We start from the raw sequence: 26,991 nt of genomic DNA, 5'->3' as shown, positions 1-26,991 counted from the left end.
CCTCCCCAGTTCTCAGAGAATTAGCTAAGCCCATGAAGTTTGGGGGATGGTGTAAACCCCTTTTTAGAATGGACTGTTTACTGATTCTGTTTGGAAACAGAGATGAGGTAACTTAATAGAGCACTTTTGCTTTGAAACCCAGATGACAAGTACTGACCATCTGCTCTCGGGACCTGAGAGCCAGACAATAAGGGCATAGAAAGATGGACAGGACGGCCAAAGGAAGCAAGGCCAACGAGTTGATTCAAGTTTCAACCACCCTATTTACATCTGAGACAACTCTTCAGAGGAGAGATGATCCAAACCCAGACCCACAAATGTTTCAGAGCACACTGTTCTGTCTCCCCACCAGGATACCAGAAACTGAGTCTGCTATACTTCTTTCAAGGTAGAGCTCCCCAGGTAGATCCTTGCTCAGCATCCCAAATGTGAGCCCTCCTGACATGAATCCTCTCCTTCACCTCTCTCCAGGGCTCTCCTCTTGCCTGGCCCATCTCTCCCTGCTCCCTTCCCAGGGTGTCTTCCAAACCTCTCCTCCATCCAATCTTCTCTAAACTCCTCTTTCCTGCCCTGATATCAGTGTTCTCAAACTTGCCTGATCATCATAAGAATCACCTGGGAAATTTGACCATGCAGATTCCTAGCTCCTTCCCCTAGAGATCTGGATTAGAAAGATCCAGGTGGAGACCAGGAGACCCCATGTTTAACAAAATCTCATGTGTCCTTTTGATCAGGCACATTTGGGAAACCTTGACTGTCCTCCCCCTGTTTATGCTAGAGCTGGCTACAGTCCTCAAAACCGCCCACTCCTGTCCTGTGATAACACCTCTGAGGCCCAAAGGACACGACCTCTCAGCCCCAGCAACCTGCACCTGTGCTTCATTTCCTCTGCCATCTACCATCTTGTTTCTCTCCTTCCTTTCACCAAAGGCTCTGCAGTTGTCTCTGCCCCAGGCCTTCCAGTGAAATTGCTCTCCCTGAGGCTGACAATGATTTACAACGTACATGATCCAGTGGACACGATTCAGACATTGTGTAATTGAACTTTTTGCTAAGCAGACATTCATGACTACTCCATTTTTCATGAATCTTTCTACTCCCTTGACCTCTGAGACACCATTTTCCCCTGATTCTCTTCGCACATCTTCCGCAGTTCCCAGTCAGTCTTCTTTGCTGGTCCTCTTTCTCCAGCCACCTTGAAAGTGGATGTGGCCAGGTCCCGAGCTCAGCCTACTCTTTCTGGTCATCACGTGCACTTTCATAGTCTTAATGCAACCTGCTTCTTGTGCCTGTGAAGTGCTGATTATGGCATGGACAGTTCAAAATTCAGTTCAATATAGCACTTCCCAAACCTAACTAACCAAAAAGCCGGGGCCTCCTCCTTTTGTATTTTCATGTGTCAGGATGATACTTCCATTCATCTGGTTGCCCAAGCTAGAACCCTGGAAGACATCCTGGTATTCATTTCTCTCCATCCGCACACCCCCACAATACACAGCCAACCACTCACCGAGTTCTGAGGATTTCATGCCTAACTAGTCCTCAGATTCATGCCCTCCTCTCCTTCTCCCCATCATGTCTCCAGTCAAGGTCCTCACTCTCTCTCACCTGGGCATCACCTCCCGGCTGGTCTCTCTCCTTTCCATCCTGCCCTCTTCCAGTCAGTCTTCCACTCAGTCACCTGAGTGACATATCTAAAATACAGCCTCATCCCATCTCTCCATCACGTAAAGCCCCTCAGGAGCTTCTCGTCACCCACAAGTTGAAGTCCAAACTATCCAGGATGGCTCTCCTAAACTCATCAGTTTATTCCATGCCTCCATGTCAATGCTCACAATTTCGTCCTTCCTTTATCTAACCAGCTTTCATCCCACCCTCTGCTCTCATCCCACCCTCTGCTCTCATCCCACCCTCTGCTCTCAGCCCAGGCATCATCAAACTTTTTGGTTCTGTTTGGCAGGGTTAGTGATCCTTGAAAGTATTCCTCTAACACTCTATGCTTACCAGATTACATTGGCAAACTCAACTGCTAACTGTGGAAAGAAAGTTTAAGGATAGTTTTACAGGTTTACAACCTCCCTCCAGCCCTAGTTGTTACCATAGTAACTGAGAGCTGGCTCTTCCTTGCACCTGTGAATGTGTCTGAAGCCAACCTTCTCCTCCCACTGCCTCTCAGAGTGAAGCAGGAGGACCACCCAGGAGTCAGCCCACCTTTATCCCTGCTCCTTAAAGAGAGTGGCCTCTCCTGGCTATTGGCAAAGTTTCCAGAAACTTGGCTTTGAACCATTCATGGCTAACAGGTGGTCCAGATATTCTGGCAGGGACCATGAGTATGAAGTAGAGGAAGATGGAATCATAAAACACCATGTTTTCAGAGCACCTTAAACCCTAAGGGCCAGGTCACTGGTGAGGGAATACTGTGATTATGTATGCTGGGAGTATCCTGCCAACATACCTGCCCTCCTCAGGAATCCTGAGATGTCAGAGTAAGCCTTTAGGAGGTCTATTTACAAGCCAATCTGCTGGCCCTCTGGGAAGAAAAGTGAAGAGGCTGGACCAATGCTGGAATTCTCAGAGCTCCAGAGTGTACTCCCTTGAACACAGTGGAAGTGGATGCTGACTTCAACTTCTGCAGAAGCTCCTTGAATAAGCAGGGGATTCACACTGTTACGGGAGATGGGGTTATATAATACTGCTGGGCCTTGAGTGCCGAATAATGTCAGAGAGAAGAGTGTTGAATTGGAGTCTGTGGAGCCCTTCAAGTGTCCTCTGGCCTGGCCCTAGTCAGGGGTCACAGCTCCTTCCACAGAGGGGGCTGGAAAAGCTGACAGTGCCAGTCTCTCTTTTGCAGCCTGTCAAAAGCCAGCCATGCTAAGGGGAGGGTTACAGCAGAGTCAGGAGCAATGAGTTCAGAGGAGGCAACAGAAGCAGCATGGCCAATCCAGATCATTAAAGCAGAGCATGGAAAATAGGGCTGCCGTGTGCAGTTGTGCAGGCTGTTCACAAGGTTGCTCAGATGAAGCCGTAAATGAGGCCTGAAATCCAGCCTGTGCACCCACTTGCCAAGTTGTGTGTCCTGGTATAGAACGACATTTTCTTAGACAAGGAGGTCCTTGTTTTTAGCTTGCAAAAACGGTTTGTTTGGGATTGCAGCAGCCCTAATGGAGAAGACATTGATAACAGTAGTGAAACAGCTTAGGTGATGGCCAGAATAACTCAGGACCTGGCAGAAATGATAAGAGTTTGGTATATTCATGACTGTGGCCCTAGCCACCGAAACTCTAATGTTCCATTCCTGAGCAGGCTGGAGAACACCTGGTAAAGAGAGGTTTGGGGAGCCCAAGGGACCCTCCTAGTGGGGGGCTCAGAATTTCAGCCCACTGAGATATTGCCCAGCCTCATGGTTGTGTGCTTCCCCTTGTCACCCCCTCCCCATCACCCCACTCCTTCCTACCCATCTCCAGTCATCCAAGGCCCCCATGGCCAGGGGAAAGATCAGCATATTCAGACTGTGGCCCCCGCCACCTAAACCCTAATGCCCCATTCCTGAGCAGGCTGGAGGACACCTGGTAAAGACAGGCAGTCTCCTGAACTCCACCTGTGACCACTTCTTTCTGCTGTTAGTGGAGCCCTCGACTGGAGACAAGGCCACCAGCTTGTGACTGAACGCCAAAAGTGAGAAGGGGTTGCTGAGTTTCCCACTTTGTTCCTCTCTTGTTTACAGCTTTACCTTAACAGCATCTACTTTTGGTTCTCACTCCATGGGTGGTAACCTGCCAGGGGAACTTACAGGATTACAGCCTCATTCTGAAAGCTAACAGCACACAACGTAAGAGAGCCTGGGGGTTGCCTCCTGCCTTTTCGTCTTGGGACAGAAGGAGACATGCAAGTTAAGGAGCCTCTTGGGCACAGATGTGGAGAGGAGGCAAGAGTAGGGGAATTAGTTTTTCTGCACCTCTAGCTTTTTGATGCTGTGCATACATGGTCATATTTAATTCTCCAACAACCCTATAAAATAAATATCATCTCCATTTATAGATGAAGAAACTTTGCTTCAGACAGAAGAAATCACCCTGGCCAGCTAGGAATCTCTAGGGATCCAATCTGAATTTCCTGGTCTGTCTGACTCTGACACGTGGGTTTTTTTTGTTTTTTTTTTTCACCCATAGTATGTCACCTGCAAAGATCCTTCCTTGAGGAGAGAGAAATTCAAAATAGGGAAAAGGAACTGAAATAAGCTTGAGGAGTTTTGCTTTAGCAACTAAAGCATATCCCCCTAGGATTTCCTTCCCATTCATAATTTCAGAACATTCTCAGGGGACATTTCATTTCTTGCTTCTTCCCCATGACAAGGATTTTTACATAGGTAAAATCATTGCATTAAAGCCATACCTTGTGAGGGGGAGGAGTGGATAGAATTCTTGAGTTAATTACATGTGAGCCAACAAGGAAGAAATTTCTTTACCTCCAGCTAGCTTCTCAACCCACTGCTCAGTCAAAACATCATTTCTTAGGGAACAATTGCCAAAACCCACAGTTGAGTTAATAAAATGTGAGAGCAGGAAGGGGCTGTAAAGAGTAATAGCCATGTTTACTGAGAGCTTATTATGTAACAGCCAAGCACTGTTCCAGGGACATTACGTAGAGACCCATTTAATCCTCAGAGTACAAACAAGGAAACCGAGACCCAGAGAGGTGTCAGCGCTTGCCCAAAGTCTCCCAGCTCTTATGATGAGGCCTTGGAATCAAACGCACACAGCCTGGTTCCTACAGGCTGCCCTACCTCCAAAGACTGTTTCTTCTCGCTGCCCTCAACCTCATTTCAGGGGTGAAGAAACAAGCCCAAGTGCAGAGCCAGGCAAGATGCTGGATCTTCTGAGGGAGAACCAGGGCTCATGCCACCAACCAGGGGCTCTGAGCACCCAGGACTTCAGCTGTATGCTAACTGCACTTCACTCAGCTCAGATTTAGATCCCACATAGTGCTCCGAACCATAAAATTCTTAAATGTCTATTATCTGTCCAACATCTGTACTGCACTTGAGCATCCCTGATGGGCTCACGGAAAGCTAAATATTGCTCCCCTCTCCCTGCTCAGCAGCCGGATACAAACAGAAGCCAGGAGGGATGGTGGCACTTCCCACATCCAGTGGGGCTAGGCAACGACTCAAAGAGTCTCCTGCAAGGCCAGCAAATATTTTGATAATCTTTCCCCTACAGGATCCTCCTGTGGAGAACAAATGGACACAGTCGGGAGCAATCTTCTCAGCAGATTCCACAGGAAGTTACGTCGGTGGAGGGGATTTTGATGCTCAGGACTTTTGGGAAGGGAAGCAGCCTCGGAGGCAAGGGTGTGGGGGGCTGGTGGTGGACAGCAATCAGGGGGAGGCAGACAGAGTGGTGGGTACTAGGGCAGCCTTCAGAGTCAGTTTCAGACTTGGGCTTGAGGACAGGTCCTGCCACTAGAGGTTGTGTGACCTCACAGATTGCTATGCCCCTCTCTGGTCCACAGTGTCCCTGTGTAAAATGGAGATGCCAAGAGCACTCACATCCTAGACAGGCCCTTGAGAATTAGACACAATAACGGGGAAGAGTCAAGCACGGGGCCTGGCCCTTGCAGGTGCTGAAGAACCATAAAAATAACTGGCCTCGTGGGATCCTTCACATTCTTTGAAAGAAGCTCATAGGATGTGTTGTCCACGGTCACTAGGGCCCTTTACGGAGCTTCCCTTAGGGGGCCTGACCCAAAATATGCCTTTCAGAGCAGAGGAAGATCCCTGAGTGACAGGCGACCCCTTGGCCACAAGTTCCCACCACTGGAATAAAAGAAACTCGAAGGCCCATCCCTGATGGCCACTATCTCCCACATATGTGTCTGGTCAGGTAGGCAATAGGAAAGCCCCACAGATTCCATGCATGAGACACGTCTTCACAAAAAGATTTTTTAAAATGAACAGTTATAAGAAACAACATAATATAAAGCCATTCACAAAAATGATGCGGTACAGACTGGGCAGCACAGGGCAGAGTGTGGTTGGGCAGGACCATGGTGGGGGTGGGGGGGTGGGGTGGGGGGTGGGTACCTATTTGACATTAGTGACCTGTTTTGCTCCACTCATGCCCATGTTCTGGGCCAGCCCCCAGGGCTTCTTTCCAAAGATGCATTTGCCTCTCTTTTCTGTGTCTACTGGCCCTGCAGGACAGGGACACAGAGGGCTGCCCTGGAGGCCAACATTCTCCTGGTGACTCACCAAGCAGGTAGTGGGTGTCTGAGGCAAAAGAACCACTTCCTGTGTTGCTGAGCCACTAGTCATCTAACTGATATCTGCCCCCATCGCCGTCTTCTCCTCTGAGAGCAGCCGAGTCACTGGCAGGGGCAGGGTGGAACCTGACCCAGGAAAGGGGCTGGGTGAAGATCCCAGAAAAGGCACGAACCTGTGGTTTGGGGTGGGGCGAGCAGTGGACACACCACTTTATCCACAAAAGGAGCCTCACCTTCCTAAAGGTATCGACCCATCCACCTGAATCCGGGGAGAAACACTGTCATGGTGGAGAGTCTTAGGGCCAAAACACATGCCTTGTGCACATCCCACCCCCACGCACATCCACGCCCACACAACACACACAGCCTTGTGCACATCCCATCCCCACGCACATCCAAGCCCACATACCCATGTCACTGTGACAGATGCCTTCCTGAAGCTGAACCCAGGCTAATGCTTCCTTCACACTGTCCAAGCATCCTGTTTGATGGTATAGGAGGCAAGTAGGAAAGTATGAATCTAGATAGAGTGGTGTATGCAGGAAGGTTGAGGGATGGGACAGATTTTATGTAGGGAGGGAGAATGTTGCAAGAAATCCAAGCACATGGGCCAGAAAGTCTTGAAAAACAACTGCAGTTTAACGGTCTCCCCTTTGTGCTGTCAACTTATCAGCTCAGGCCTGAGGGCAGGGGAGGGCATGGCCAGCTTCTTAAAGCCAGCGGACCTGGTTCTCGGACCCAGCACCTGGTTTTGAGCAATGAAAGTAGCCCCTGTGGCCACCAGGCCCTCCAGAGGCCCATGGAGTTTCCAGGTTCAGGCCCAGATCCTGCCTGATGGAGCAATGACGTGCCCTGTCCATGATTTGACTCTGCAGCTTCAGCTGTAGTGTTCCCTTGGAGGCAGCCATGGGCCACGATGCTTCTTCAAGACGGAAGTCAGATCACAGCCTGGGCCCTCTCTGGAAACCTCACACCAGCCAGTGGCATGGAACTGGGCTGGTTCCAGCCCTACCAGAAGCCCTGGGCATCATATTTCAACACTTCTGCTCTAGCTACTCCCACAGGAAGGAGAGGGTCTGCTCCCGTCTTGTTTCTAATTTCAAGAATACTGCAGTCCCCTTGGGAATCCTCACCTTTTCATTAGAGTCACAGTGGCAGCTACCCATGCACTTCAGAGGCTTTAGGGCTGATTGCCATCAAGCCCAGAGCCTTGGTCTCTGCGAAGCAAACAGGCCCAGGGCTCCGAGAAGCATCCTGCTCTTTGTGGTCCAGGGCTGGCCGCTGAGGCCGGCGCCAGACAGAAGAACTCACAGGTATGCCTGCCATAGCAGCTTAGAAGTGATGAAGAAGTGGAATTTTGGTCAGGTCAAGCCGTCCTCTACTTACTAGAGGCAGGGGAGGTTACACATGCAATCTTGTGGTGAGGGATCTTATTTAGAGAGATAAAGAATACATTCATAAAATAAGAAAACTACTTTTAAAAATTATTCATTTTTTAAAGGTCAGTTTTGCATGTGTGTATATGAGTGCACATGCTGGGGACTTTTTAAAAAGGTGAACACCTACACACACTTTCCTATTATATGTACATATAATGATAATACATACTACATTTATATAATGCATTATGGTTTACAAAGTACTTTTATATGTGCATTCATTCATTCATTCAACAAAACTTCATGAGCCCCAACAAAGAACCAGACACTTTTCCTTGGCATGTAGCGACATAGCAGTAACAAGGCAAGACCCCCACTTTCACTGAGTGCACGCTCTAGTTGGGGAATCAGACCATAAACAGCAGGCAAGGGACCAGCAAGGTAATTTCAGGGAGCGATGAATGCTCAGAAGGTCATGAAGTTAGGTAAGGCCAGCACTATACTGTCCAGTATGGCAGCCATTAATTACATGTGGTTATTTACATTTAAGCCCAAACTGATTAGAATGAAATTAAATTAAATATTCAGTTCTCCAGTTCACACTAGCCACATTTCAAGTCCTGGAGAGCCACATGAGGATAGCAGCTAGTGGTACAGATACAGAACATTTCCATCATTGCAGGAATGCCCACTGCTGCTAAGTCACTTCAGTCATGTCGGACTCTGTGCAACCCCATAGACGGCAGCCCACCAGGCTCCCGCGTCCCTGGGATTCTCCAGGCAAGAACACTGGAGTGGGTTGCCATTTCATTTTCCAATGCATGAACGTGAAAAGTGAAAGTGAAGTCGCTCAGTCGTGTCCAACCCTCAGCGACCCCATGGACTGCAGCCTTCCAGGCTCCTCCATCCATGGCATTTTGCAGGCAAGAGTAGTGCAGTGGTGTGCCATTGCCTTCTCCAGGAATGCCCACAGGACAGCAATAAACTTGAGTGACTGGGCTGATTTCGTCTGGGTGGTCAGGGAAGCCCTCTCTGAGGAGGTATCTTGAGTTGAAACCCCCAAATGAGAACTAATAGCCCACAGACCTGGGTGGGGGTGGAGCAGTGGGCAGAGAGTTCCAGGCAAAGGTCCAAACGTTGGAGTGAGTTGGGCAAATTCAAGGAACAGAAAGGAGGTGGGTGGGACGGAGTGTAATGGGCTGGAGGGTGGGGAGAATGGAGAATAGTGAGGTCAAAAGTAATAATACAAACAGCTGGTGGCCACTGAGTGTGTGCCAGGCATCCATGAGGTCGGTTCTATTAGCCTCCTTTCACAGATGATAACACAGACACAGAGAAGTAGACACGTTAGCAAAAGTCACACAACTTCTGAGGGGCTGGGGCTGGGATTTGCACTGGGCAGCATGGCCGTGGGGCGCTCAGCCTCTCCACAGAGACTTGGGCTGGTTAGGAACTCCCTGAGAGGGGTTGGGACCCTACCTGGGGGTCATGGGAAGTCATCACAAGTTCTTAGGCAGGACAGTGACTTGACTTATTGCTTCTTTGAGCACTTGGTCTGCTCAGAGCAAAGAGAATAGACTGCAGAGGGGTTTACTGCATCAATCCAGAGATACCGTCACTGTGTCTCCAACTAGGATGGCAGCAATCCTTTGTATCTTTTAAAGCCTAGTGAACACTGCACTTATTTTTTGGGGAGGGTGTTTATCTTCAAGGACTTGGTCATAAAAAATAATGCTTCATTTCAAAAAACCCAGAACACATTAGACACACCCCAATAATCATTTAGCAGTAGGAGAGCCAGTTTTTGCAAGTCTTCCCTAATTCCACTTAAAGATTCTTTCCTGTATTCTTTAGATTGTTGTCAATTAAGCCAACCATCTTCCTAAACAGGGAAGTTGGTCCTGGCTCCACCAGGGTTGCTGCTACAGATAGGAGAAGAAGGTGGAGTCTTGCCTTGGGTGGGAACCCAGGTGTGGGGTTCGTGTGTGACAGATGACCTTATAAAGTCTTTACTGTATTTGTTACAATATTGCTTCTGTTTTATGTTTTGATTTTTTGGCCCCCCACGGCATGTGGATCTTAGATCCTCAACCAGGGATAGAACCCACACCCCCTGCATTAGAAGGTGAAGTCTTAACCGTTGGACTATCAGGGAAAACCCCCCTATTGCTTCCTCTTTCTCTTCTCAGAAGAGATGGGATTAAGGGGAGCATGAGGGGTCAACTTGTATTTCCCTTCCAGCCACAGTTGCCTTCTGAGGCCCAGAGTGTGGTGGCCCATTTGGGGCACAGTTGAGGTCTAGGTCACAGCCCTGTGATTCCCCATACCTAAGACCCTTTCTCCTGTGTCAGTTTGGCTAAGTTCTCAGCAGCTCCCCTTCTTTATCCCTAAAATGAAGATCAGTTCAGTTCAGTCACTCAGTTATGTCTGACTCTTTGCAACCCCATGAATTGCAGCACGCCAGTCCTCCCTGTCCAACACCAACTCCTGGAGTTCACTCAAACTCACATCCATCAAGTCAGTGACGCCATCCAGCCATCTCATCCTCTGTCGTCCCCTTCTCCTCCTGCCCCCAATCCCTCCCAGCATCAGAGTCTTTTCCAATGAGTCAACTCTTCGCATGAGGTGGCCAAAGTACTGGAGTTTCAGCTTTAGCATCATTCCTTCCAAAGAACACCCAGGACTGGTCTCCTTTAGATTGGACTGGTTGGATCTCCTTGCAGTCCAAGGGACTCTTAAGAGTCTTCTCCAACACCACAGTTCAAAAGCATCAGTTCTTCATTATTGCTAAATATTGTTCTATCTCACAGTGCTGTTGTAGAATGAAACAAGTAGAATTAAAGAAGTAAAACAGAACAACTATCCTTGCTGGCTATGACATCAGATGATCATCACTGGCAAGGAGAGGATAGGAGAAAATGTGGCCAAAGCCCAAAGCCCAGTCTCAAGGTGATGATGACTAAGGATCCAGAATCACCCAGGAAACAACCGCCCCGGAGCCTCCGTGGGTGAGTCAGGATATTCTCCTACACTCCAGACGCTGCCCCAGAGGCTGCTTCCTAGGCTGGACTGACACCTCCCCGTAGCCCAGGCCATAGTTCTGCTGGCTCAGCGCTGCCAGTGCTCTGGGGCAGAGTGGCAGCCACTGGGCTCCTTCCTACCTTGCCTGTGCCCTTCTCCCTGGCTGGGTTTGGTCAGGAGCAGCTGCTCCTTAGCTTTCTCGGTCTGGTGCGGGGACGGTCACATGGCGCAGGCGAGGCCAGGCCGCTTGCTTTGTTCTGCCGGAGGATGACTGCCGCAGGTAGCAAGCTGGGGGGACCCGGGTCTGCGGTCTCTCCTGAGGGCACCTCTCCAGGCTGCTGGGCTCGCACGGCTCATGCCACCCCAATGCCTCTTTGCATGTGGTCTCAACAGCTGATATCATTCTAAGTAACAGTGACTCACAGGACAGCAGTTCCTTTTTTTTTTTTTTTCCAGAACCACTTTATATAGATTGAGCCTTTCTGCCAGGTAAAGAAGGTCTTGACCTTTCAGTAGAAGTAGAGGGAGGCCAGTAAAATGTGATTAGCAGCTAAACCGAGTTTGAAACTGGCTCTACCACTTACTTTGGGACAAATTACTTAATCTCAGGTTCTTCATCTGTAAAATGGGGATAGGCTGTGACTGACACGTAGTAAGTACTTAAATAGGTGTTTAAAAAGTATATTTCAATAACAGGGGATTGATTATATAAAGTCAATATAATGGAATACCACACAGTATTCTAAATCTCTATTATAAAAGAACTGTGAACTATATTCATGATCTATTACTAAGTGAAATGACAGACACTAAGAAAACCTCAGTATACCATTATTATTGAGAAGAAAATAAATCTATATATAGTGAAAAATATAGTGAACATACATATACTAAAAGGGTGCTTTCTTATCTTAAAATATGAGTGTTCTGTGTGTTATTTTAGTAATAAAAGTAATTAGAAAACAATAGAAATTATTCAGTAGTTACAACAACACTTATTCAAACATAGTAGATGTACATAATCCAGAATAAGTTATCATGCTTTAAAATGCTGATCATGGTACTAATAGTGATTCTGACAGTTCCCTAGCCCAGTTCATTCAAAGTTGAGGCTGAGACATGACCACCACCACATGCTTTAATGATTAGCAAAGTGTTACCATCAAAAAGGAAAAAATAATAACATCTCACACTTATCCATGTCTATAAATACTATTTTCCTTCTGGGAATAGCAATAATAAAAACTGACCGTACCAACACAGCCAGATTTAAATCTTACCTACGCAACAGGTGACCAACTCACATAAATAACATAAACAAAGAAGGAAATTGCAGTATGTAGACACAGTGAATTGAGCATGCTTTGCAAGGTGGCTCGAGAAGGGAGAACTGCATGAGTAGACAGGATGGGGTGGGGTGGGGTGGGGGAGCATTCCTCCAGCCATTGAGTCAGAGGTTTCAAGAAGGAAACGGAACTTCGGGGCCTGCTAAAATAAAGGAAGCAGATAAGCATCTCTTTTTACTGCTCACTTGTGTAGAACTTGCATGGAGAAAAGAATAAGAACTACTCCCTGAACTGTGACCTTCAGCAATGAGCTGCCTTCTCGGCTCTGTCCCCAAGTCACTTCTCACCCTGCTCCAGGGGCTTTCAAAACAATGAAAATCCCCAGACAAGCTGGATTTGGGCTCTGACGGATGGGACTAATGCGAAAGTGAACCCTCTGTGTGTCAAAGGACAGGCAGCAGGATGACTCCAAAGACCATCTTAACGTCACTTCCAAGACCTGGCTGTATCCAGTCCCCCAGGAACACTTGCAGTTTCACACGTTCCCTGCCCGAGCCCAACCAACACTGGGTCCTGGGCAAGCTGTCATGATGTCTTTCATTTCCACATTTCTAGCTCATAAATTTTCTTACCTAGCATCTGATTACTCTCAGGAGGTGTAAAGAACTGTGAAAAAAGCAAAATGCTAGTTTCTGAAATCATGCTGGCTAAATGAAACTTCTGACAGACAGAAACCTGTTTCAAGACTCACACAGACTTAGAGAATGAACTTATGGTTGCCAGGAGGAAGGATGGGGCAAGGGGAGGGATAGTTAGGGAGTTTGGAACGGACATGTACCCCTGCTATATTTAAAATAGATAACCAACAAGGACTTACACTATGGCACATGGAACTCCACTCATTGTTATGTGGCAGCCTGGATGGAAGGGGCATTTAGGAGAGAACGGATACATGTGTATGTATCGATGAGTCCCTTTGCTATTCACCTGAAATTATCACAACATTTTTAATCAACTATGTGTGCCTGCTAAGTCACTTCAGTTGTGTCTGACTCTTTGTAACCCTTGGACTGTTACCCTCCAGGCTCCTCTGTTCACGGGATTCTCCAGGCAAGAATACTGGAGTGCATCGCCATGCCCTCCTCCAGGAAATCTTCCTGACTCAGGGATCGAACTTGAGTCTCTTACATCTCCTGCATTGGCAGGAGGGTTCTTTACCACTAGCCATCTGGGAAGCCTGTTAATTGACTATACCCCAATACAAAATAAAAAGTTTATCTTTTTTAAAAAAGAAACTTGTTTCAGTTCCCTCTTCTATCTTTGCAATGTCACCACCATAAAGTCCCTTGGGTAACTTACTTTATTCACAGACCATGTTGAAACCCACATGAGAAAGATCATTGCAGTAATCCTTTAAACACCTGAACTAGCTGGAATTACTTCTTTCCAAGAAAACATGGGGTCCTGGGACTGTACTGGCTCCTCCCAGGGCTGTGCCCAGAGCACAGGCAGGAGAGACTGGCAGGCTGTTCTATTTTTCAGTGAGAGCTGGCAGTGATTACAACACCCAAATAGATGCTCTCTGTTGATGTTTGTGGAGGATCAGCTTTTAAGCTTATTAAAACAGGGGTCAGGAGAACTGATTGCACATTTGGAGAAGAAAAGGAAAAGAATCACTAGGAGGAGAGAGACAATCACCTGAGAAAAAGTCCTCCTTGTGTTTAGAGAAAAGGGAGGCTGGGGAGCCCGCATGAAGTCAGAGCTTTTTCCTTCCAAGAGCAGCTGGTTCAAAGCCAGGGAGAAGGAAGGGATGAGGGCTGTCACAGGCTTCCTGAGGGCCCCCGACTGGGAGGCACATGAGGTAACACCAGGCCTTCCCCAAGGTGAGGCTGTTTTCCTTGTCCTTTCAGCAGGACCTGCTTTCTGACCCGGAGAGTTGGAGAGGCCACGCTGATTTACAGCCGCCTCTCTTTCCCCTTCTTTCTGATCCTCCCAGTCTGTGGTCTGTTCAAAGCACGCTCAAGGGAAACAGAGACCAATGAATCTGCCTAACCGGAAAGTGGTTTTGAGCCGGCACCAGTGCTGTGACACACACTTTGTCTTAAAACGGGTCCCTTGCGCTTCAGTGGAGCGCGGCTGTGTCTGTGCCAGTGTTTGCAGAGGCTCCCAGAGCCCAGAGCCCACTCCCTCTGTGGGGTCCTCCCAATTCCCCCCAGAACAGCAAGGAGGAGGGAGGGGAGAACTTCTTGGACTAGAGATGGAAAGAGGGAAAAGAAGACAACTTCGATGGAAAAACAGTTGTATTTTTTAAAAAATTCTATGTATCATTTACAATTTTAGATTGGTGGAAAAAAATTATCTGGTCAACTAACCCTACTTTGTAAGGACTGGAGTTTTGCTCCTCTACCATTATCTTGGTAGAATTTATTTCCTTGATGGAACAGCATATAATTCTTTCACATCTCTATTTCAAATACATACTTTTTAAAATAAGAAAAAAGATGTTACCTTTCCAGAATTAAGTCACAAAATAAATAGATCTGCTCAGTGCTATATTTTCTTTGCTTTCCTTCTGCAAAGCTGTTTTAGGGAACACGTGTATCTTTAGATTTCTTTTCACTGATGAAAAAAAAGGTTAGGCTGGCTGAACCAAATCCACAAGGGAATGAAATAAGATTCCAGGAGCTTCAGTATTTTCAAAACAGTACAGATCCACTGCTGGTGGGACAGGGTGTAGAAGAGTTAGAGGTTGAAAGTCAAGAGAGGCTGGCCAAGAGATGGCCCCTTTCCTTGCATGTCATTGCGCCTACTGCAGGGACCATCCGGGAAGCCAGGCAGGCACAGCCATGCTGTGCCTGGAGCAGCTTTCTCCTCATGGCTCTGGTTTTTGTCACTTCTTCCTTTGCCCTTTGAAGGGGACTTCTGAGTGGGGAGAACTAAAACCCCAAATCACTCATTTGGAGGGACCTTATCCTGGCAGGGCTGATTGGAAAACTCGGTGCAGAATCTCGAGAGTCCACCGAGCTCTGCCTCCGCCCCTCGGCTGTAAATCATCACTCTTCCCTAGCGGATGGCTGCTACAGCTGACAGCATTCCCCCAAAGTGCGACCCCGAGTGACCGCCATGAGCTCAAATCCCTGAACCCTGACTGTGTTCCAGCTCGGCATTAGCTGCTGCCCCTGATTCCACTCACCTCCCTCTACTCTCCTCTGCTTATCTTCCATTGAAGTGACCATTCCACTCCTTGAATCCTTAACACATACAGTCTCATGCCTGAGTTTTTCAGGTTTCTGAACACCAGTGTCTCTAAGAGCCTCCTGCTGCTAAGTTGCTGCTAAGTCGCTTCAGTAGTGTCTGACTCTGTGCGACCCCATAGATGGCAGCCTACCAGGCTCCCCCGTCCCTGGGATTCTCCAGGCAAGAACACTGGAGTGGGTTGCCATTTCCTTCTCCAATGCATAAAAGTGAAAAGTGAAAGTGAAGTCGCTCAGTCGACTTAGTGATCCCATGGATTGCAGCCCACGAGGCTCCTCCGTCCATGGGATTTCCCAGGCAAGAATACTGGAGTGGGGTGCCATACTCCCGTTTTATGCTTTTAACTCTCTTTATGCAATCATTTTGCAGACTCCCTAGGCTTCTCTGGTGGCTCAGATGGTAAAGAATGTGCCCGAAATGTGAGAGAGCTGGGTTTAATCCGTGGATCAGGAAGATTCCCTGGAGAAGGGAATGGCTACCCACTCCAGTATTCTTGGCTGGAGAATTCCATGGACAGAGGAGCCTGGTGGGCTACAGTCCATGGGGTTGCAGAGCCAGAGACGACTGAATGACTAGGCTTCTCTGTGGCGTCTCCTCCCTCTTTTCTTCTCCATCCTTGCCCCTCTCCTGACACTGCCCTTCCCTCTCTTCAGCCATTTCCCTTTTCCTCTCTGGCTCCTCCTCCTTCTTGCCCCTTTTCTTTTTCACACTCTTTCTTTTCTCCCATCCTCCTCTGCTGCCCACCATTGGCCCCACCACATCACTGACCCCCAGGGTACCTGGATGAGCATCACAAGGAGACAAGGTGCAGCCCCTCCTAAGGATGGCTAACTTGGCTTCTCAGGGGTTTTCCCCAACTCTAATGGTTACAATTCATAATGAAGGCCAAATGAGGACAGGACTCCTCACAGCTGTATTGCTATTCTCTTTATCTCATTTGTCTAAGAACCTCGACTTCCTTGGTCCCCCAGAGAATGGCCACCTAATCATCCAGTTTCTTGTTGTCCCTAAAGGAAACTTCTTAGTAAGATGCCCAAGGCCACCCTGACAGCTCTGGTCTCCACTGATCTTCCACTCTCATACGTTTGCTCTTTGAACTCCTAGCACTCCTTCAGTTTCTCAAATGTGCTATATACCCTCCTGCCTTAGGACCTTCGGTCTCACTATTCCCTCTGCTTGGAACATTCCACCTCCTCCCCCTGCTTTGTCTAGTTAACTCGTTTTGTTAGCTATCTGTGGCTGTGTAACAAATTACCCCCAAACCTACTGGCTTAAAACAGCAAACACTTTTTATCTCACAATCTCTACGTGTCAGGAGTCTGGGAGCAGCTTAGCTAGATGGTTCCAGGTCAGGGTCTCTCAAGAGGCTCCATCCAAGGGGTCAGCATGGGCCCCCATCTCTGGAGCTGGAGGGTGCCTCCCCAGCTTTTTTACTTGGCACTTGGGAGACCTCAGTGCCTCTCAAGCTGTTGGTGACCTGAGTTCCTTGCTGCTTGGCCTCTCCATGGGCTGCCTGAGTGCCTTTAGCATGTGAAAGCCTGCTTTTCCCAAAAATTAATGATCAGAAAGAGAGAAGGGACCCAGAACAGTAGCTATAGTCTTTTGTAGCCTAATCTTAGAAGGGACACAGCATGTTTTCTGCCATATGCTATTGATCGAGCAGACCAACCCTGGCACAGTATGGGAGGAGACAACGCATAGTCTAAAAACCAGGAGGTGGGAGTCACTGGGGTTCTTTGTGGGGGCTAGCTAAATGATCACTTCCTTTCCCTTGATATGTATTTGTACGGTTTTGTGATTAAAGTTTATAGTCCATCGGACCATAAGCTTTTTGAGAATATGTATCTATTTTGCTCATGTATCAATCAGCCTTTGCTATAAAACAAACTACCTGAAAACTTAGTGGCTTTTAAAGTGTTCATTTATTATTTCTAAAGTGTCTATGGGTCATCAGAGTTCTGCTGACCTGGACCAGGCTCTGCTGATCCACTTGCACTTGTTCATGCGTCTGGCATCAGCTGTTAGCTGGGTTAGCTGGGCATGATGGACCTGAAATAGCCTCCCACCTCTAGTGTCTGGCAGGTGACAGGCCATTGGCTGGGACAATGAAAGTGGTGGGAGTGACACCATACCTTTTCCAGATCCAGGCCCATGAATGGGCCTGTGTTTCTTATTATTCAGCAGGCTAGGTGGGTGTGTTTGCATGGTAGCTCTAGGGTTTCAAGAACACAAGGCCTCTTGAAAGATCTGGAAAAGGTATGGTGTCACTCCCACCACTTTCTATTGGTCAAGGAAAGTCGCAAGCCCAGGGCAGATCCAAAAATGGAGAAACACACAACCTTTTAAGGGAAGAGACGAAAAGTCACACTGCAAAGGGGCTTGGATGATGGGAAGCAGAGAATGCTGCCATTTTTGTAGACACTCTTCCATGGTACACCAGAACCTGGCACCCACTGTGTGACCCCAGGCAAGTTTCCCTTTACCAAACTGAACTCCATTTTCTTTTGGGGGCTTCCCCAGGTGGCTCATTGGTAAAGAATCTGCTTGCCAAGCAGGAGACGCCAGTGCAATCCCTGGGTCAGGAAGATCCCCTGGAGCAGGAACTGCCAACCCACTCCAGTATTCTTGCTGGGAGAATCCCATGGACAGAAGAGACTGGCGGGGTACAGGGGTCACAAAAGAGTCAGATACAGCTTAGCCACTAAATAACAACAACATTTCAGAATTGCCATAGGATTCAAGTGCAATTGGACACACGAGTGCTGAACCTGGTGGCAGGCCCGGAATAAACGTCATCCCCCTCCCTTTACCCTAATGCCCTGCATCACCTTGACATCTGGCCTTGCCAGCCCCAGTCCTGGCTCACCCACCCTGTCCCAGGAAAGCTACATCTCTGCATCTCTTGCCCATAATTAGTGGCATCAGCATGAGCACACCTAAACTCCAAGTAGCAGTGCAATTCCTGCTGCTACAGATGGGCAGGAAGACCACCAGTCAGAGGCGATTTTTGCCACTGCCTGGCTCAGTTCTCTAATCCTGAGACCCAGAGGATCTTCCTTTGTGCCTCTCAGGTGTCTGGAGGCTCAGCTGCCTTCTGGTTTGCCCTCCAGCCATGTGCTTGCTGCTTAGATCTACTTTGTAATCTTCTAGACATTTCTTCTTCCCAGGTTGGCTGCCTTATCTCTACATCCTTCCCTTTCCTTTTTTACATCTCCTTCATCCCCTCTATGCCTCCTCTAACTCCAAACCTATCTTTTTTTTGAGCTTTTTCCATCTGTCAGGCCATATGCTATGTACTTTTTCTAACTGCCTCAGGATTTCTTACACCAACCCTATGGCATAAGAACTGTTACTACTATTTCCTTGATGAAGAGACTGAGGCTCAAACAGTTCACATAACTTGCTCCACCATGTGATGGGTGGTAGGCCCAGGCTGAAACCTGAGTTCTGATCCCAAAGCTTTTAGCCTCTCCCCAATCTTATACGCTCCATCCTCTTGTTGCCTAGTTGTGCATTCTGTGGCAGCGTCCCGCTAGAACGTTTCTTCTCCTGTGTGGCTGGTCTGTGCGTTATCAGTGTTTTGTGAAAAATTCCCACCTTCCTGGATTTCCCTGGTGGTACAGTGGATAAGAATCTGCCTACCAATGCAGGGTACACAGTTTCAATCCCTGGTCCGGGAAGATTCCACATGCTGTGGAGCAACTAAGCCTGTACGCCGTAACCACTGCGCCTGCAGTCTAGATCCTGTGCTTTGCAACAAGAGAAGCCACCGCAATGAGAAGCCCGCACACTGCAGCTAGAGAGTAGCCTCTGCTCTCCACAACTAGAAAAAGCCTGCTCACAGCAATGAAGAACCAGCACAAACAACACCACCAATAATAAACTAATTTTTTAAAAAAGAAAATAGCCACACAAAAAGATTTACCACCTTTCTCCTCAACTCTTCATCCTCCTTTTCCCTAGGGCAGCGCAGTTCGACAGAACTTTCTATAGTGATGGAGATGTTCTCCGCGTGGTCTATTATGGTAGCCATTAGACAAGTGGCTTTTCAGAATTTTTGATATGTACCTAGTATAACTGAGAAATTGCATTTTGAATCTTATTTAACTGTAATCAAGTTAACTTAAAATAGTCACGGGTGGCTAATGACTGTATACGCCAACTCTAGGGTCTCATCTTGGTGAAGGGAGGATGGGGAGTCAGGGTGGGGAAAGGATGGGGAGAGAAGACTTCTGATGAAGCCAAAGGGCTATTTTCTCTTGAATATTGAACTAAGACTAAATTCACATAAGGAAAACTCATTTAATGATGTCCAGATTCCTGGTTCAAGTCAGCAAGAATGCTTGGGCCTAGGAATTATTTTGAGGCTCTTCGGTGAGACAGACTTCCTCTGCAACACTCAGACTGAAACGAACTCATCCCAGTGTAGAGAAAGAGTGAGAAATTACTGCCATGAAATGTCCGTCAGTGTGTGCTAGGGAACTCAACACTGAGTCAATCTAATTTTTGGCCTGCTGTTTGCAATTCTACAGAGCCTCCCAATCTATAGACTTGAATGCAGATTTTAAAAAGGATACAGAAACTGAAGTGCTATTTTTTTTTTTTTAATCAAGACAGCTTCCAGGCCTTCTACCCAAAGAGACTTCCAAAATGGTTTAGAAGGGCATGGCAACCCACTCCAGTATTATTGCCTGGAGAATTTCATGGACAGAGGATGCTGGTGGGCTACAGTCCATGGAGTCGCAAAGAGTCAGACACGACTGAGTGACTAACACTATAATGAGACTTTAAAGATGAACAAATTTCTATTGGAAAAATCTGCTCAGTTCTGGAAGCAAAACAGTCATTCTCTAACCCATTTATTCACCCAGCTTTTCATCTACCACCCACAAATATTGTCTGAGTTCATAGCAAGTTCTAAAGTGCAGGTAGAGAAGGCAGAGTTTAAAAAATGAGAAAGAAAAATAACTTTTATAGATTCAACTTTTTAATTTCAAAAGTAAATAGGTTAAGTTTCTTGCTAGTAACCCAAAGAATATGGTGTTATTAAGTCCATGCTTTTAGTATCTTTTATCAGGTATTTTTTTTAATCTGTTCATTTATTGATCAAATATTGTCCAGTCTCTTTAATGCACAGACTGTCCATTTAGTTATTGCCACAAGAATTTTGAGGTTATAAAGCACTTAAATTGTACTGTTATTAGAGAAGTTACCTCAGTAAACTGCAGTTTATCTTTTCACACTTCTCTCTAGAGTGGGGGTCCTTGAGGGCTAGCACATGGTCACATTGACTGCAGTGTCCTCACTCCCTAGAATACCAGCTGGAGCATGGTGGGCGCTGGTTAAAAGTTCCTTGAAGGAACATTAAACCATAGAAATGTGGCATTTGGCTGGATCCCTGATCTGCACAGCCAGCGGTCTGTCTCTAGCATGGGAGACAAAATCGCAAAGGAATCTGAAGTACCTTGCACTGAGATCAGCCTGCCACGAACTCACTGAATCCCTCCTTTCCTCAGTTACGTTTTCAGTCTCTAGAGTCTCAAAGGATAAGAAATTGTTTAAGAGCAACAGGATCGTCTTTCTTTCCTTTTTTATCCACTCTCTTTCTGTCTCTCTCTCTTTCTGGGCATATGTCCTGAAACCTCATCGAGTTCAAAGGTTGTCCTCTACCTACCCATAACAACACAATATTTGGTGAAGATTTAAAGATTATAATACTTTCATCCATAACTTTCATAGTTTCATAAGCTTCTGTCACACTTTTTTTAACTTGTGCCTTTACAGATCAAAATGTATTCTTGAAAGAATCCTTTTTTTGAATATGAAAGTCACCCATTCTGCCTGTTTGTCATCTATATATACTCTTCTCTGGATGTCTTTCATAAAGTCCAGTAACAAAACCTGTATGGGTACTGATTCGTTTATTTGAACTCTTGTTCAACAAATGTTTATTGCAGCACTATGTGTCAGGGGCTTCCCTGGTGGCTTAGTGGTAAAGAATCCACTTTACCCTGCAACAGAGGATAAGATTCACTGAGTTTGTTTTGCAATGCAGGAGACGCAAGTTCAATCGCTGGGTCGGTAAGATTCCCTGAGGGAGGAAATGGCAATCCACTCCAGTATTTTTACCTGGGAAATCCCATGGGACAGAGGAGCCTGGTGAGCTACAGTCCATGGGACTGCAAAAGAAACGACTGAGAAAAACAACAATTATGTGCCTGGCATTCCAATTCCATGCTGAGTTAAGACTGAATGAATTTACAAACCAGAAGTGCCTTCTTGTTCTCCCTCTGCTATGCTCCCTTGCTCAACTTCTAAACAAACACTATATGTTGCCTGTTATGGGCAGAATGGGGTCACCTCAAAATTTAGATGTTGAAGTCCTAACCTCCAACACCTCAGAATGTGACTGTATTTGGAGATAGGGCCTTTAAAGAAGTAATTAAGGTAAAATAAGTCATATGGCTGGATGCCCCTCTAATATAGCTGGTGTTTTTCTAAGAAGAGGAGATTAGGACCCAGATATATACAGAGAGGGCTTCCCTGGCGACTCAGATGGTAAAGAATCTGCCTGCAGTGCAGTCCATATGAAGACACAGAGAGAAGCTGGCCACCTGTAAACCAAGGAGACAGACCTCAGGAGAAGTCAACCCTGCTGACATCCTGATCTTGAACTTTCAGCCTCCAGAACTGTGAGGAAAATACTTTTTTCTGCTGTTTAAGCCACACAGTCTGAGGAACTTTGTTATTGTAGCCCCAGCAGACTTAATACTTTGGTAATTCAGCACTCCTCTCTGTATTTTTTTTTTTTTTCTTTTTTTTCACCTTCTTCTCTTTGTTTTATCTTATTTTGAACTGTTGATCTCTTAGAGATGTTTACTTTCCACTTGCGTATCTTCTTTCTCTGGCTAGTTTGTAAGTTCCTCAAGAAAAAAAAAAAAATGAGGGAAACAAAGCATGGTCTTTGGGATTTTCACCTACCCCTATGCAAAAAGTGGGGCCATTTTAAAGTTAAGGAAATGAAGGACCTGGGGAAATAGACTAAGCTGCCCAACATCTCTCAACTGGCCAGTGGGAGAGATGGAATTCTCAGTAGACCTTCCTGGTTCCAAAAGCTGCCAGACTTGCCACCTCACCAGTCTGCCTCCTTGAGTTGACTAAGCTGGTGGCTCACAATTACCTGAATACCTCAGGGCTGGCCCATAGCAGACACCCAGAAACTATTTATGGATCTGATTTAAATAAATGCAGATGGTCTGATTGATCCAGGGCAATTAATCTGAGAGCAGATGGCACCTCTCCAGGAGAAATGGAAAGACCTGAGGTGTTAGGCATCATTATCTCTTCCTCTCCCCAGCTGACAGATAAAAGCTTCAGGCTTGGCCTTCACTCTGCGTGTTTTAGATTTGTGTCAGAACAAGGCACAAACCTTAATGCATTTGAGTAGCCTTCAGTCAACTTGCAATTATTTGTAGTGACAAGGAGCAAAGATGACGTCTGCCAACACCACCAAGTTTCCCAGGGCCAAGAGTGTCAAAACTTTTCTCTAGCCGGAGGTCAAGTGTTTCACCTCCAGCAGAGAGGCCTGCAGTGAGTGGATGCCGCAAGAGCCCTAGTCAAGTGGCAGGGGCAGGAAGAGCAAGAAGCAGGCCAGGAGCAGCTGCCCAAGGAATCAAGCTCTATTGTGGCATAAAACATTCTGGAAACAATGGCTATTTAGCTGCTCTTTTACAGTGAAAATGCTTATAAAAATAGATCCGACCTTACATGCTTTTCTACATTTTTACCATGTGTATTTATTATCTATTAAAAGATCAATGAACTTTTTTTGGAAAAAAGATCTGTGTAATCTTACATCCAAAGCCTAAAACAGTATAGAGTTGACTTAAGAAGTCAACTGTAAGTCAGTAGACAGGGTGTTAGTTCCTTCACTGCCACTAATTTTGTTTCTAGAATACAGATTTATCCAGCTTAAAACTCCCAGAAACCAAATCAATTACAGAATAAATTCCAACTCATTAGCCTGGCCAATGAGATTGGGGTGATCAGCTTCTTTGCAGATTTCCCTAGAAACAGACCCATAGATAGGATTTGGGTGCAAGTTGTACAAGATCCCTCAAAGAAGGTGATCCACAGAGCAGAGTAAGGCAGTGGGGATGTGAGAGACAGGGAAGGGAGGAACACCAATTTATGGGCTGGTGACCACTGTGGGGAAACTTGGTTCAATTTCCCCAGGTTCCTCCAAAAGACTGTGTAGATACATTATCTGACCAAGAGCTTGGAAGCTGGGGAATTTATTCATCAGCTGCCTTTCTCATTGGCTGGCCTGAGGGGACTAACTCGGCAGCCCTTCTGGTCTGCTTCATACAAGAGCTGAACCTGCTCTTTGTGATCAGAGAATGCACTGATGCAGGGAGATGAGGTGCCTGAACCAGGAGACTGCAGATGGGCTGGAGAGAACACAGAAGTGGCTACAGTCCTGCACAGTTCTTTCCATCAAGAGATGGAATCTACTTCTTCACCCTGTTTATCTGGACTGGTCTTTTGGGGGATAGAATGCAGAGGTTGCAAGGTTATGGGAGGTCTTGGCCTGGGCCTCAGGAGACCTTACAGTGTCTACTCTTTTACTCTTAAAACTGTGCTGCCACCGTATGAATAAGGCCAGGCTACTGTCAGTGCCCTTTTGCTTACTTCAGAGCTTACCTGTAGCTTTGGACAGTTCCCTTAAATGCTTTATTGATTAGCTTCTGCTGTATAACAAACCACCCCAAATTCAGTCACATGAAGAGGGTCTGTTTCCGAGCTTACTCATATGGCGGATGACAAAATTCTAATGGTTCCTGACTGGCTGTTGGCTAGAGGTCTCCATTCTGCACCATGTGGGCCCCTCCAGAACTTTGCTCACACCGCAGCTGTATTCTACCGGTCAGCAGAGATCAACTGTGAAATGCTGTAGGCAAGGGCTAGCCAAGGATGTGAATACCAGGAGGTGAGATCACTGGGAGCTCCTTACAGACTGCCTACCTCACTGCTTCTCCATCATCCGCCAGTGTCCTCTGCCACATACTCCGCTCTTCAGATCACTCACTCACTCCCTGAATATGTAATAATGATAACAGCTATTATTGGTATTGCAGGCCTATTAAGTGCCAGGTGCTGCGATGTGATAGTCTATATATAAAAGCCACATCCCTTCTTGACCCATGAACCCTTGTCCCCTGGGAAAAGATCTCCTGTGATATTGTGACACAAGAGGAAACAGGTATTTGGTAATTGTCCCCAGTTCCTGGCACAGAACTCCTAAAACCTTCGGAACTTCTGAGTGATGGGATAAGAGGAGTGTCTCTGTTAGTCATAATGAGCCCCTTTCCACCATCCCTGCCCTCCCTGGATGGCACTGCCTTCTCACAGCTAGTCCACTCTCCAGCCACGGTGCCTGGTGGAGAACCAGCCAGGACTGATGCTGTCAGGCTGCTCCTCGCTCCTGCCGCTCCGCTGGTGAGGAATATGACTCGTACTTGCCTTTGTTCTTTTCCAGTGAAAGGAACTCAGAATCACTTCAGTCAAACAACAACAAAAGGTAGAAAAGATGAGGACATTCTGAGGAGCAAAGGGAACACACTCCCACCAATACCATACACACCGGGCCTAGGAGCTTGGTCCCCGAGCTTTTCCTGTTACCTCCCCCTTGCTTAGGAGGAGAAGAGAAGGAAGAAGCCCGCTGGAACCCCCAGTGCTCTGGGCCTTTCCCTGTGCTCTCAAGGTGCAATCTGCCTTACCACACACCCACTCCAGGTACTGGGGATGCATCAGGGTGTTGGGCAGCTGCAAAGAGCCTGAGCCAGCTCCCTGGGCACTGCTGGCTGAGACCATGGGACCCCTGGTAGCAGTGTGCAGATAGCAGCCACTGCAAATGGCTGGACTGACATCTCTGGATGCCTTAGAAGTTCAGGGATGTCTCAGGCAGGAAACATTTCAGAGGCATTTAGGTGGGGCAGGAAGGAAGGGTAGGGAAGGCCCTCTGAAGTCAGCACAGTGAGAGCCAGCGTGAGGGGAAAGCAGATAGTTACTTAGATCCTGGAGACCAGTGCCCAGGACCGGTAGCTCAGAATCCTCAGGAATCTCTTGAGTCTGGTAGAATACAGCAATAGACTGTCCATGATGTTCTCTCTGCCTAGAAAATCCACCTTCACTTTGTCCACCCAGACGAATCTTTCAGATGTAACCTGAATGTCCCCTCCCCTGGGAAGTCCTCCTTGACTGCACACAGCAAGCATTCCTCCATAGGAGCACACGTGGCCTTGTGATTCTCCCTTTAATGACATCGAGCTTTCCATAGAGATCCACTGCCTGGTGGCCCAGAGGCCTTGGAAAAAGACTGGCACTCTCAGAAAATGTTTGTTGAACTGAGTATGATGGAGAATACTAAGGAAGTTTCTGTGTGTGCTCTAAGAAGGAGACACACCACTCACCAGGCACGATCTTCTACACTAATGAAGTGAAGGTGTCTCTCCCAATCTGGAAGCTCAGATTCCAGTGGGAATTGTTCTTTCTGAGTCTTCAAGGCTGTGACCTCTCAACTCTGGAAGGGCCAGGTGGTAAAGAAGGGAGAGGGCCAATCCTGAAGCCAGGGTTCTGTGGGCTCAAATTCCGTCTCCACCACCCGCCAGCTGTGTGGCTCTGGGCGGGATAGAAGACAGCACAGTACTGACCAAGAGGACTCTTGGTGAGGACCGAACATGGTACCCCAGGCCTGGGCACCTACAGTAGCGTCTGGCACAGGACAAGCAGTCTGTAAAGTCAGCTCATATTATTCATCCTATTTCCCCGGATCACAGAGCTCCAAACTATCTCAGGGAATATCTCGAACGTGTCTGGGGACATCGAATGTGGCGGGGCCTGGCCATCACTGGTGTTCCCACAGGCTCAGGCCAGGTCCACTGAGGCAGAGGGCCACCCTAGGCCAGTGTCAAAAGAAAGACCTTTGCAAGGGAACAGGGCTGAAGGGTGACCTTGGCTCCAAGTGCCTGATCCCATGCACTCGGGAGCCTCCCCCTATCTCTGCACCCTGGTTTGGGATGCTAAATGAGAGCCTGCTTAGATCTCAGGCCTGCCTTTTTGTTTTTGGCCTCCTGGCCTTTGCTGCTGTCCTCAGGGACAGGCTATTTTAGGTAGCAGTCAAAATAAAACTGAGATTAACCCAGAATTCTTGGCAGTCAAACAATACCATAATTATGTGCTTTTTAACTTCAGAAATCAGGCAGGCAAGGCTGACCCACAGGGTCTCTGGGGTGCTTTGAGGATAATAAGGCCTGCATCCTGCGCTGTGTCACCTTCATACACCCTCTGCTGCAAGCGGCCACCCAAGAACCATCAGGCTCTCAGGGTCACTGTCTCTTCTCCGGGGAGTCATATTGTCCTGCAACAATACAATCTGCTTCAACGCTAGATCATAGCAGGCTTGGAAGGGCAATGGACTGCTGTCTATATCATAAATCCCTCTCGCAGAAGTTCTGGCCCCAGGGGCTGGTGGCCCGCAGGGAACAGAGGATGCTTGTCCTGCAGGGCTGGTTTTCAGGGCAGGAAACCACCCACAGGAATGTGTCTGTGCTTTGATTGCCAGCAAGGGACGCAGGCCCCTCATCAGGGCAAACAGGCCCCTTCCTCTTTGCTGGGAGCCGAGGGGGAGGGGAGGGAATTAGTCACACAGACGAGCAACAGGATTAGGTCCCTGAGAGTAAAAGCCTCCCTCCAAGCCAGAAAGAGGGAAAAGAATGGGGGATTCAAGG

The 26,991-nt window shown here is 47.4% G+C and overlaps 1 protein-coding gene across 1 annotated transcript in view; it reads right to left on the bottom strand.

Moving 5' to 3' along the window:
* BCAR3 (BCAR3, NSP family adaptor protein) overlaps positions 1-10,962 on the bottom strand; it is a 152,909-nt gene extending 141,947 nt beyond the window's left edge. The window contains exon 1 of the mRNA XM_027536464.1: positions 10,802-10,962. The gene's annotated coding sequence lies outside the window, so the exon portion shown is untranslated. The remainder of the gene's footprint in view (positions 1-10,801) is intronic.
* Between the last annotated feature and the right edge of the window lie 16,029 nt (positions 10,963-26,991).

Source organism: Bos indicus x Bos taurus, chromosome 3 (genome assembly GCF_003369695.1).
Source record: "Bos indicus x Bos taurus breed Angus x Brahman F1 hybrid chromosome 3, Bos_hybrid_MaternalHap_v2.0, whole genome shotgun sequence".
NCBI lineage: Eukaryota > Metazoa > Chordata > Mammalia > Artiodactyla > Bovidae > Bos > Bos indicus x Bos taurus.
This window is presented reverse-complemented; position numbering and strand designations above follow the sequence as displayed.